Source organism: Oncorhynchus gorbuscha, linkage group LG21, assembly GCF_021184085.1.
Source record: "Oncorhynchus gorbuscha isolate QuinsamMale2020 ecotype Even-year linkage group LG21, OgorEven_v1.0, whole genome shotgun sequence".
Lineage (NCBI taxonomy): Eukaryota > Metazoa > Chordata > Actinopteri > Salmoniformes > Salmonidae > Oncorhynchus > Oncorhynchus gorbuscha.
This window is the reverse complement of record NC_060193.1, coordinates 791,099-805,816: the sequence shown is the minus strand read 5'-3', so window position 1 is coordinate 805,816 and position 14,718 is coordinate 791,099. Positions and strand designations below refer to the sequence as shown.

Genomic DNA, 14,718 nt, shown 5'->3' with positions numbered 1-14,718 from the left:
CTGTGATATTCTTACCCTCAGGTCTGTAGTGGTCTGTAGTGGTCTGTAGTGGTCTGTGATATTATTACCCTCAGGTCTGTAGTGGTCTGTGATATTATTACCCTCAGGTCTGTAGTGGTCTGTAGTGATATTATTACCCTCAGGTCTGTAGTGGTCTGTAGTGGTGGTCTCAGGTCTGTATATTATTACCCTCAGGTCTGTAGTGGTCTGTAGTGGTCTGTAGTGGTCTGTGATATTATTACCCTAGGTCTTATTATTACCCTCAGGTCTGTAGTGGTCTGTGTGGTCTGTAGTGGTCTGTGATATTATTACCCTCAGGTCTGTAGTGGTCTGTGATATTATTACCCTCAGGTCTGTAGTTGGTCTGTGATATTATTACCCTCAGGTCTGCAGTGGTCTGTAGTGGTCTGTAGTGGTCTGTGATATTCTTACCCTCTGGTCCTGTGATATTATTCAGGTCTGGTCTGTGATATTCTTACCCTCAGGTCTGTAGTGGTCTGTAGTGGTCTGTGATATTATTACCCTCAGGTCTGTAGTGGTCTGTAGTGGTCTGTGATATTATTACCCTCAGGTCTGTAGTGGTCTGTGATATTATTACCCTCAGGTCTGTAGTGGTCAGGTCTGTAGTAGGTCTGTAGTGGTCTGTGATATTCTTACCCTCAGGTCTGTAGTGGTCTGTAGTGGTCTGTGATATTCTTACCCTCAGGTCTGTAGTGGTCTGTAGTGGTCTGTCAGGTCTGTAGTGGTCTGTAGTGTAATATTATTACCCTCAGGTCTGTAGTGGTCTGTGATTATTAGGTCTTAGGTCTGTAGTGGTCTGTGATATTCTTACCCTCAGGTCTGTAGTGGTCTGTAGTGGTCTGTGATATTATTACCTCTTCAGGTCTGTAGTGGTCTGTAGTGGTCTGTGATTTTCTTACCCACAGGTCTGTAGTGGTCTGTAGTGGTCTGTGATATTATTACCTTTCAGGTCTGTAGTAGTCTGTAGTGGTCTGTAGTGGTCTGTGATATTATTACCTTTCAGGTCTGTAGTAGTCTGTAGTGGTCTGTAGTGGTCTGTATATTATTACCTTTCAGGTCTGTAGTGGTCTGTAGTGGTCTGTGATATTCTTACCCTCAGGTCTGTACTGAGCGATGATAGTACCAGTCTTCCAGCATTCTTCAGAGCTGCTGCAGCCTGTTCATGAGTCGCATGTCTGAGATCCACACCGTTCACCTGCAGAGGAGTTATAACCATTACATTACATAATATTACATTATGACATAACACTACACAACACCTAGCATTACATAGCACTACATAACACTATGTGACACTACATTACACTATGTGACACTACATAACACTACATGACACTATGTAACACTACATAGCACTATGTACCACTACATAACATTACATAACACTATATAACACTACATAACATTACATAGCATTACATAACACTACATAACACTACATAGCATTACATAACACAATACTGTACTGTAACATTACACTAAATAAGACTACATAACACTATGTAACACTACATAACACTATGTAACACTACATAGCATTGCATAGCATTACATAACATAACACTAAATAAGACTACATAAAACGATGTAACACTACATAACATTACATAACACTACGCAACACTATGTAACACTACATAATATTACATAACACTATGCAACACTATGTAAATATTACATAACACTATGCAACACTATGTAACACTACATAACACTACGCAACACTATGTAACACTATGTAACACTACATAACACTACGCAACACAATGTAACATTACATAACACTACGCAACACTATGTAACACTACATAATATTACATAACACTACGCAACACTATGTAACACTACATAATATTACATAACACCATGTAACACTATGTAACACTACATGACATTACATAACACTATGTAACACTACAAAACATTATATAACACTATGTAACACTACATAACACTATGTAACACTACGTAACACTACATAACACTATGTAACACTATACAACATTACATAACACCACTTAACACTACATAACACTACCAAACATTACATAACACTATGTAACTCTACTTAACACTACAAAACATTACATAACATTACATAACACTAAATAAGACTACATAATATCACATAACACTACATAACACTACAAAAACATTAAATAACATTACATAACACTACGTAACACTACATAACATTACATAACACTACGTAACACTACATAATATTACATAACATTACATAACACTATGTAACACTACTTAATATTACATAACACTATGTAACACTACAAAAACATTACATAACACTACGTAACACTACATGACATTACAAAACATTACATAACATCACATAACACTATGTAACACTACAAAACATGAAATAACATTACATATAACTATGTAACACTACGTAACACTACATAACACTAGGTAACACTACGTTACACTATGTAACACTATGTAACACTATACAACATTACATAACACTACATAACACTACAAAACATGAAATAACATTACATAACACTAAATAAGACTACATAACATCACATAACACTATGTAACACTACAAAACATTACATAACATCACATAACACTATGTAACACTACATAACATTACATAACACTATGTAACACTACGTAACACTACAAAACATTACATAACACTAAATAAGACTACATAACATCACATAACACTACATAACACTACAAAAACGTTACATAACATTACATAACACTATGTAACACTACAAAACATTACATAACACTACGTAACACTACATAACATTACATAACATTACATAACACTAAATAAGACTACATAACATTACATAACACTACATAACACTACAAAACATTACATAACATTACATAACACTATGTAACACTATGCAACACTACATAACACTACATAACACTACATAACATTACATAACACTATGTAACACTATGCAACACTACATAACACTACATAACACTACATAACATTACATAACATTACATAACACTATGTAACACTATGCAACACTACATAACACTACATAACACTACATAACATTACATAACATTACATAACACTATGTAACACTATTCAACACTACATAACACTAGATGACATTACATAACACTATGTAACACTACATGACACTACATGACACTATGTAACACTACATGACATTACATAACACTATGTAACACTACATGACATTACATAACACTATGTAACACTACATGACATTACATAACACTTTGTAACACTAAATAACATTACCTAACACTATGTAACACTACATGACATTACATAACACTATGTAACACTACATGACACTACATAACACTATGTAACACTACATGACATTACATAACACTATGTAACACTACATGACATTACATAACACTTTGTAACACTAAATAACATTACCTAACACTATGTAACACTACATGACATTACATAACACTATTTAACACTACATGACATTACATAACACTATGTAACACTACATGACATTACATAACACTATGTAACACTACATAACACTACATGACATTACATAAAAATATGTAACACTACATAACATTACATAACACTACATAACACTATATGACATTACATAACACTATGTAACACTACATGACATTACATAACACTATGTAACACTATGTAACACTACATAACACTACATGACATTACATAACACTATGTAATACTACATGACATTACATAACACTATGTAACACTACATAACATTACATAACACTACATAACACTACATGACATTACATAACACTTTGTAACACTACATGACATTACATAACACTATGTAACACTACATAACATTACATGACATTACATAACACTACATAACATTACATGACATTACATAACACTATGTAACACTACACAACACTACATGACATTACATAACACTACGTAACACTATATAACATTACATAACACTAAATAAGACTACATAACATTACATAATACTATGTAACACTACATAACATTACGTAACACTACAAAACATTACATAACATTACATAACACTATGTAACACGATGCAACACTACATAACAGTACATAACATTACATACCATTACATAACACTATGTAACACTATGCAACACTACATAACACTAGATGACATTACATAACACTATGTAGCACTACATGACATTACATAACACTTTATAACACTACATAACATTACATAACACTATGTAATACTACATGACATTACATAAAACTTTATAACACTACATAACATTACATAACGCTATGTAACACTACATGACATTACATAACACTATGTAACACTACATAACATTACATAACACTTTGTAATACTACATAACATTACATAACACTGTGTAACACTACATGACATTACATAACACTATGTAACACTACATAACATTACATAACACTATGTAACACTACATAACATTACATAACACTATGTAACACTACATAACATTACATAACACTATGTAACACTACATGACATTACATAACACTATGTAACACTACATGACATTACATAACACTATGTAACACTACATGACATTACATAACACTATGTAACACTACATGACATTACATAACACTATGCAACACTACATGACATTACATAACACTATGTAACACTACATGACATTACATAACACTATGTAACACTACATGACATTACATAACACTATGCAACACTACATAACACTACATATGACATTACATAACACTTTGTAACACTACATAACATTACATAACACTATGTAACACTACATGACATTACATAACACTATACAACACTACATAAGACTACATAACGTAACATAACACTTTTTAACACTACATAACATTACATAACACTATGCAACACTACATAACACTACATAACACTACATAACATTACATAACACTTTGTAACACTACATAACATTACATAACACTTTGTAACACTACATAACATTACATAACATTACATAACACTTTGTAACACTACATAACATTACATAACACTTTGTAACACTACATAACATTACATAACACTTTGTAACACTACATGACATTACATAACACTATGTAACACTACATAACATTACATAACACTATGTAACACTACATAACATTACATAACACTATGCAACACTACATAACACTACATGACATTACATTACACTATGTAACACTACATAACACTACATAACATAACATAACACTACTCACGCTGATGATTTGGTCTCCCTTGCGTAGCTCTCCTGAGAGATCAGCCGGTCCTCCAGCCAGGATGAAGGAGATAAAGATTCCCTCTCCGTCTTCTCCCCCAACAATGTTAAACCCCAGACCAGTCGACCCTCTGTGGATACACACCCGCCTGGCCTCTCTACTGGGAGGCCACACACAGACATTATAATACAGACATTATAATACACCGTATCACCCTAACCCTCTCTACTACATATCTACTGGAACACTCAGCAGCCTGGTCTCTCTACTACATCTATCTCACTGGTCTCTCTACTACAACTACTAACAGCAGCCTGGTCTCTCTACTACATATCTACTGGAACACTCAGCAGCCTGGTCTCTCTACTATCACTGGAACATCTACTGGACCACTCAGCAGCCTGGTCTCTCTACTACATATCTACTGGAACACTCAGCAGCCTGGTCTCTCTACTACATATCTACTGGAACACTCAGCAGCCTGGTCTCTCTACTACATATCTACTGGAACACTCAGCAGCCTGGTCTCTCTACTACATATCTACTGGAACACTCAGCAACCTGGTCTCTCTACTACATATCTACTGGAACACTCAGCAGCCTGGTCTCTCTACTACATATCTACTGTAACACTCAGCCTGGTCTCTCTACTACATATCTACTGTAACACTCAGCCTGGTCTCTCTACTACATATCTACTGTAACACTCAGCCTGGTCTCTCTACTACATATCTACTGTAACACTCAGCCTGGTCTCTCTACTACATATCTACTGGACCACTCAGCAGCCTGGTCTCTCTACTACATATCTACTGGAACACTCAGCAGCCTGGTCTCTCTACTACATATCTACTGGAACACTCTACTGGAACAGCCAGCAACCTGGTCTCTACTACATATCTACTGGAACACTCAGCAACCTGGTCTCTCTACTACATATCTACTGGAACACTCAGCAACCTGGTCTCTACTACATATCTACTGGAACACTCAGCAGCCTGGTCTCTACTACATATCTACTGGAACACTCAGCAGCCTGGTCTCTCTACTACATATCTACTGGAACACTCAGCAGCCTGGTCTCTCTACTACATATCTACTGGAACACTCAGCAGCCTGGTCTCTCTACTACATATCTACTGGAACACTCAGCAACCTGGTCTCTCTACTACATATCTACTGGAACACTCAGCAGCCTGGTCTCTCTACTACAGATCTCTACTGGTAACACTCAGCCTGGTCTCTCTACTACATATCTACTGGAACACTCAGCAGCCTGGTCTCTCTACTACATATCTACTGGAACACTCAGCAGCCTGGTCTCTCTACTACAGATCTACTGTACTACATATCTAGAACACTCAGCCTGGTCTCTCTACTATCAGATCTAGCCTGTCTCTCTAACATCTACAGAACACTCAGCAGCCTGGTCTCTCTACTACAGATCTACTGTAACACTCAGCAGCCTGGTCTCTCTACTACAGATCTACTGTAACACTCAGCAGCCTGGTCTCTCTACTACAGATCTACTGTAACGCTCAGCCTGGTCTCTCTACTACAGATCTACTGTAACACTCAGCCTGGTCTCTCTACTACAGATCTACTGTAACACTCAGCCTGGTCTCTCTACTACAGATCTACTGTAACACTCAGCAGCCTGGTCTCTCTACTACAGATCTACTGTAACACTCAGCAGCCTGGTCTCTCTACTACATATCTACTGGAACACTCAGCAGCCTGGTCTCTCTACTACAGATCTACTGTAACACTCAGCCTGGTCTCTCTACTACAGATCTACTGTAACACTCAGCAGCCTGGTCTCTCTACTACAGATCTACTGTAACACTCAGCAGCCTGGTCTCTCTACTACAGATCTACTGTAACACTCAGCAGCCTGGTCTCTCTACTACAGATCTACTGGTAACACTCAACCTGGTCTCTCTACTACAGATCTACTGTAACACTCAGCCTGGTCTCTCTACTACAGATCTACTGTAACACTCAGCCTGGTCTCTCTACTACAGATCTACTGTAACACTCAGCCTGGTCTCTCTACTACAGATCTACTGTAACACTCAGCCTGGTCTCTCTACTACAGATCTACTGTAACACTCAGCCTGGTCTCTCTACTACAGATCTACTGTAACACTCAGCAGCCTGGTCTCTCTACTACAGATCTACTGTAACACTCAGCCTGGTCTCTCTACTACAGATCTACTGTAACACTCAGCAGCCTGGTCTCTCTACTACAGATCTACTGTAACACTCAGCCTGGTCTCTCTACTACAGATCTACTGTAACACTCAGCAGCCTGGTCTCTCTACTACAGATCTACTGTAACACTCAGCCTGGTCTCTCTACTACAGATCTACTGTAACACTCAGCAGCCTGGTCTCTCTACTACAGATCTACTGTAACACTCAGCCTGGTCTCTCTACTACATATCTACTGGAACACTCAGCAGCCTGGTCTCTCTACTACAGATCTACTGTAACACTCAGCCTGGTCTCTCTACAGATCTACAGATCTACTGTAACACTCTGTAACACTCAGCCTGGTCTCTCTACTACAGATCTACTGTAACACTCAGCAGCCTGGTCTCTCTACTACAGATCTACTGTAACACTCAGCCTGGTCTCTCTACTACAGATCTACTGTAACACTCAGCCTGGTCTCTCTACTACAGATCTACTGTAACACTCAGCCTGGTCTCTCTACAGATCTACAGATCTACTGTCTCTCTACTACAACACTCAGCCTGGTCTCTCTACTACAGATCTACTGTAACACTCAGCCTGGTCTCTCTACTACAGATCTACTGTAACACTCAGCCTGGTCTCTCTACTACAGATCTACTGTAACACTCAGCCTGGTCTCTCTACTATAGATCTACTGTAACACTCAGCAGCCTGGTCTCTCTACTACAGATCTACTGTAACACTCAGCCTGGTCTCTCTACTACAGATCTACTGTAACACTCAGCCTGGTCTCTCTACTACAGATCTACTGTAACACTCAGCCTGGTCTCTCTACTACAGATCTACTATAACACTCAGCCTGGTCTCTCTACTACAGATCTACTGTAACACTCAGCCTGGTCACTCTACTACAGATCTACTGTAACACTCAGCAGCCTGGTCTCTCTACTACAGATCTACTGTAACGCTCAGCCTGGTCTCTCTACTACAGATCTACAGTAACACTCAGCCTGGTCTCTCTACTACAGATCTACTGTAACACTCAGCCTGGTCTCTCTACTACAGATCTACTGTAACACTCAGCCTGGTCTCTCTACTACAGATCTACTACAGATCTACTGTAACACTCAGCCTGGTCTCTCTACTACAGATCTACTGTAACACTCAGCCTGGTCTCTCTACTACAGATCTACTGTAACACTCAGCCTGGTCTCTCTACTACATATCTACTGTAACACTCAGCCTGGTCTCTCTACTACAGATCTACTGTAACACTCAGCCTGGTCTCTCTACTACAGATCTACTGTAACACTCAGCAGCCTGGTCTCTCTACTACAGATCTACTGTAACACTCAGCCTGGTCTCTCTACTACAGATCTACTGTAACACTCAGCCTGGTCTCTCTACTACAGATCTACTGTAACACTCAGCCTGGTCTCTCTACTATAGATCTACTGTAACACTCAGCAGCCTGGTCTCTCTACTACAGATCTACTGTAACACTCAGCCTGGTCTCTCTACTACAGATATAATCTACTGTAACACTCAGCCTGGTCTCTCTACTACAGATCTACTGTAACACTCAGCCTGGTCTCTCTACTACAGATCTACTGTAACACTCAGCAGCCTGGTCTCTCTACTACAGATCTACTGTAACACTCAGCCTGGTCTCTCTACTACAGATCTACTGTAACACTCAGCCTGTCTCTCTACTACAGATCTCTCTACTATAGATCTACTGTAACACTCAGCAGCCTGGTCTCTCTACTACAGATCTACTGTAACACTCAGCCTGGTCTCTCTACTACAGATCTACTGTAACACTCAGCCTGGTCTCTCTACTACAGATCTACTGTAACACTCAGCCTGGTCTCTCTACTATAGATCTACTGTAACACTCAGCAGCCTGGTCTCTCTACTACAGATATACTGTAACACTCAGCCTGGTCTCTCTACTACATATCTACTGTAACACTCAGCCTGGTCTCTCTACTATAGATCTACTGTAACACTCAGCCTGGTCTCTCTACTATAGATCTACTGTAACACTCAGCCTGGTCTCTCTACTACAGATCTACTGTAACACTCAGCCTGGTCTCTCTACTATAGATCTACTGTAACACTCAGCCTGGTCTCTCTACTACATATCTACTGTAACACTCAGCCTGGTCTCTCTACTACAGATCTACTGTAACGCTCAGCCTGGTCTCTCTACTACAGATCTACTGTAACACTCAGCCTGGTCTCTCTACTACAGATATAATCTACTGTAACACTCAGCCTGGTCTCTCTACTACAGATCTACTGTAACACTGAGCCTGGTCTCTCTACTACAGATCTACTGTAACACTCAGCCTGGTCTCTCTACTACATATCTACTGTAACACTCAGCCTGGTCTCTCTACTACATATCTACTGTAACACTCAGCCTGGTCTCTCTACTACAGATCTACTGTAACACTCAGCCTGGTCTCTCTACTACAGATCTACTGTAACACTCAGCCTGGTCTCTCTACTATAGATCTACTGTAACACTCAGCAGCCTGGTCTCTACTACAGATCTACTGTAGCCTATCTACTGTAACACTCAGCCTGGATCTACTGTAACACTCAGCAGCCTGGTCTCTCTACTACAGATCTACTGTAACACTCAGCCTGGTCTCTCTACTACAGATCTACTGTAACACTCAGCCAGCTACTAGATCTACTGTAACACTCAGCAGCCTGGTCTCTACTACAGATCTACTGTAACACTCAGCCTGGTCTCTCTACTACAGATCTACTGTAACACTCAGCCTGGTCTCTCTACTACAGATCTACTGTAACACTCAGCCTGGTCTCTCTACTACAGATCTACTGTAACACTCAGCCTGGTCTCTCTACTACAGATCTACTGTAACACTCAGCCTGGTCTCTCTACTACAGATCTACTGTAACACTCAGCCTGGTCTCTCTACAGATCTACTGTAAGATCTACTGTAACACTCAGCCTGGTCTCTCTACTACAGATCTACTGTAACACACAGCCTGGTCTCTCTACTACAGATCTACTGTAACACTCAGCCTGGTCTCTCTACTACAGATCTACTGTAACACTCAGCCTGGTCTCTCTACTACAGATCTACTGTAACACTCAGCCTGGTCACTCAGCCCAATATGTCTCCATACAGATAGAACCAGACATTAAACAGACATTTCTCCATACATCCCAACCTGAGGTAATGATCGGATATCTGGTTTGACGGCCCTGATATGATTTGAGTTACATTGACATTGTTGTGTGTGGCTGTGTGTTCTGACCTGGGGATGTCGTCTTCTCCCATCATGCCGTGCGGTATGGGTGAGTAGCGTCGTGGCGAGGGCGGCGGCAGAGAGGATTGTGGGTAATCTAGGTAGTTAGGGCCCACGTCTGGGTCCATGTACGCTGGAGAGACAGGGAGAGATGAGGTTGAATATGTAGAGCTAGACCCTGATACATTACAACACTGCTCAGCTTCAAGATCCCTGGTGTCCACATCGCCAATAAACTATCATGGTCCAAACACACCAAGACAGTCGTGAGGAGGGCACGACAAAGCCTATTCTCCCTCTGGAGACTGAAAAGATTTGGCATGGGTCCTCAGATCCTCAAAAGGTTCTACAGAGTAGTGCGTACGGCCCAGTACATCAAAGGGGCTAAGCTGCCTGCCATCCAGGACCTCTATACCAGGCGGTGTCAGAGGAAGGACCAACCAATTGTCAAAGACTCCAGCTACCCTAGTCATAGACTGTTCACTCTACTACCACACGGCAAGCAGTACTGGAACGCCAAGTCTAGGTCCAAGAGGCTTCTTAACAGCTTCTACCCCCAAGCCATAAGTCTCCTGAACAGCTAATCAATTGGCCACCCAGACTATTTACATTAACACCCCCCCTTTACACCGCTGCTACTCTCTGTTTATTATCTATCCATAGTGTCACGGCCCCTCCTCTGCAGTGCAGGGGCGGTTCCTCCTGCAGGCAGAGGAGGGTCCTTAGTGATTGGAGTCACCTGGGTATTTAAACGGCTTCATTAATCACTCCTCTCTCTCTCTGCTCCTCCAGGTATACACCTGTTTTGTTTGTTCCTTTGTAGTGTTGCATAGTTTTCACTCAGTCATTCACGGACCCCTGCACTTTACATTATGATACTTTCACACCTCATTCCCTTTTCTTTGTTTAAAGTGAATTGTTTTTGGTTTATAATAAAGAACCTTTTTGATTGGCCGATACCTGTTTGTGTCTCCTCATTTTTGCCACAAGCTATGAGCCGGCCTGTGACAATAGTTAGTTACCAGTACCCCCTGTATATAGCCTCCACATTGACTCTGTACCGTAATAACCTGTATATAGCCTCCACATTGACTCTGTACCAGTACCCCCTGTATATAGCCTCCATATTGACTCTGTACCGGTACCCCCTGTATATAGCCTCCACATTGACTCTGTACCAGTACCCCCTGTATATAGCCTCCACATTGACTCTGTACCAGTACCCCCTGTTTATAGCCTCCACATTGACTCTGTACCAGTACCCCCTGTATATAGCCTCCACATTGACTCTGTACCGTAATACCCTGTATATAGCCTCCACATTGACTCTGTACCAGTACCCCTGTATATAGCCTCCACATTGACTCTGTACCGGTACCCCTGTATATAGCCTCCACATTGACTCTGTACCAGTACCCCTGTATATAGCCTCCACATTGACTCTGTACCGGTACCCCTGTATATATAGCCTCCACATTGACTCTGTACCAGTACCCCCTGTATATAGCCTCCACATTGACTCTGTACCGGTACCCCTGTATATAGCCTCCACATTGACTCTGTACCGGTACCCCTGTATATAGCCTCCACATTGACTCTGTACCGGTACCCCTGTATATAGTCTCCACATTGACTCTGTACCGGTACCCCTGTATATAGTCTCCACATTGACTCTGTACCAGTACCCCTGTTTATAGCCTCCACATTGACTCTGTACCAGTACCCCTGTATATAGCCTCCACACTGACTCTGTACCGTAACACCCTGTATATAGCCTCCACATTGACTCTGTACCGGTACCCCTGTATATAGCCTCCACATTGACTCTGTACCGTAACACCCTGTATATAGCCTCCACATTGACTCTGTACCGGTACCCCCTGTATATAGCCTCCACATTGACTCTGTACCGTAACACCCTGTATATAGCCTCCACATTGACTCTGTACCGTACTCTGTACCGTAACACCCTGTATATATAGTCTCCACATTGACCCTGTATATAGCCTCCACATTGACTCTGTACCGGTACCCCTGTATATAGCCTCCACATTGACTCTGTACCGTAACACCCTGTATATAGCCTCCACATTGACTCTGTACCGGTACCCCCTGTATATAGCCTCCACATTGACTCTGTACCGGTACCCCCTGTATATAGCCTCCACATTGACTCTGTACCGTAACACCCTGTATATAGCCTCCACATTGACTCTGTACCGTAATACCCTGTATATAGCCTCCACATTGACTCTGTACCGTAACACCCTGTATATAGCCTCCACATTGACTCTGTACCAGTACCCCCTGTATATAGCCTCCACATTGACTCTGTACTGGTACCCCCTGTTTATAGCCTCCACACTGACTCTGTACCAGTACCCCCTGTATATAGCCTCCACATTGACTCTGTACTGGTACCCCCTGTTTATAGCCTCCACATTGACTCTGTACCGGTACTCCCTGTATATAGCCTCCACATTGACTCTGTACCGTAATACCCTGTATATAGCCTCCACATTGACTCTGTACCATAATACCCTGTATATAGCCTCCACATTGACTCTGTACCGGTACCCCCTGTATATAGCCTCCACATTGACTCTGTACCGGTACCCCCTGTATATAGCCTCCACATTGACTCTGTACCAGTACCCCTGTATATAGCCTCCACATTGACTCTGTACCGGTACCCCTGTATATAGCCTCCACATTGACTCTGTACCGGTACCCCTGTTTATAGCCTCCACATTGACTCTGTACCGGTACCCCTGTATATAGCCTCCACATTGACTCTGTACCGGTACCCCCTGTATATAGCCTCCACATTGACTCTGTACCAGTACCCCTGTATATAGCCTCCACATTGACTCTGTACCGGTACCCCCTGTATATAGCCTCCACATTGACTCTGTACCGGTACCCCCTGTATATAGCCTCCACATTGACTCTGTACCGGTACCCCCTGTATATAGTCTCCACATTGACTCTGTACCGGTACCCCCTGTATATAGCCTCCACATTGACTCTGTACCAGTATACCTGTATATAGCCTCCACATTGACACTGTACCAGTACCCCCTGTATATAGCCTCCACATTGACTCTGTACCGGTACCCCTGTATATAGCCTCCACATTGACTCTGTACCGGTACCCCCTGTATATAGCCTCCACATTGACTCTGTACCGGTACCCCTGTATATAGCCTCCACATTGACTCTGTACCGGTACCCCTGTATATAGTCTCCACATTGACTCTGTAACGGTACCCCCTGTATATAGCCTCCACATTGACTCTGTACCGGTAGCCCCCTGTATATAGCCTCCACATTGACTCTGTACCAGTACCCCTGTATATAGCCTCCACATTGACTCTGTACCGGTACCCCCTGTATATAGCCTCCACATTGACTCTGTACCGGTACCCCTGTATATTATAGCCTCCACATTGACTCTGTACCGGTACCCCCTGTATATAGCCTCCACATTGACTCTGTACCGGTACCCCCTGTATATAGCCTCCACATTGACTCTGTACCAGTACCCCTGTATATAGCCTCCACATTGACTCTGTACCAGTACCCCTGTATATAGCCTCCACATTGACTCTGTACCGGTACCCCCTGTATATAGCCTCCACATTGACTCTGTACCGGTACCCCCTGTATATAGCCTCCACATTGACTCTGTACCGGTACCCCCTGTATATAGCCTCCACATTGACTCTGTACCAGTACCCCCTGTATATAGCCTCCACATTGACTCTGTACCAGTACCCCCTGTATATAGCCTCCACATTGACTCTGTACCGGTACCCCCTGTATATAGCCTCCACATTGACTCTGTACCAGTACCCCTGTATATAGCCTCCACATTGACTCTGTACCGGTACCCCCTGTATATAGCCTCCACATTGACTCTGTACCGGTACCCCCTGTATATAGTCTCCACATTGACTCTGTACCGGTACCCCCTGTATA

The 14,718-nt window shown here is 41.9% G+C and overlaps 1 pseudogene; it reads right to left on the bottom strand.

The window, feature by feature from the left end:
- LOC124008820 overlaps nt 1-14,718 on the bottom strand; it is a 165,040-nt pseudogene that overhangs the window by 6,858 nt on the left and 143,464 nt on the right.